The following is a 417-nucleotide window of genomic DNA, read 5'->3' on the forward strand; positions in this document are numbered from 1 at the left end:
AAGATTTGGATGATTCCTCCATGAAGGATTGTAGGTGTTTCCATAGGGTTCTCCCATGTAATTCACCTCTTCCATTGAAGGGTTCTCAGAATCATAAGCTTCTTCTTCAGATGAAGCGTCCTTAGTACTGCCTGGTGCAGCTTGCATTCCAGACAGACTTTGAGAAATCATATTGACTTGCTGAGTCAATATTTTGTTCTGAGCCAATATGGTATTCAGAGTATCAATCTCAAGAACTCCTTTCTTTTGTTTCGTCCCATTGTTCATAGGATTCCTTTCAGAAGTGTACATGAATTGGTTATTTGCAACCATTTCAATGAGTTCTTGAGCTTCTGCAGGCGTCTTCTTCAGATGAAGAGATACTCCAGCAGAGCTGTCTAATGACCTCTTGGACAGCTCAGACAGACCATCATAGAA

This window comes from Arachis duranensis, chromosome 6 (assembly GCF_000817695.3).
Source record: "Arachis duranensis cultivar V14167 chromosome 6, aradu.V14167.gnm2.J7QH, whole genome shotgun sequence".
Taxonomy (NCBI): domain Eukaryota; kingdom Viridiplantae; phylum Streptophyta; class Magnoliopsida; order Fabales; family Fabaceae; genus Arachis; species Arachis duranensis.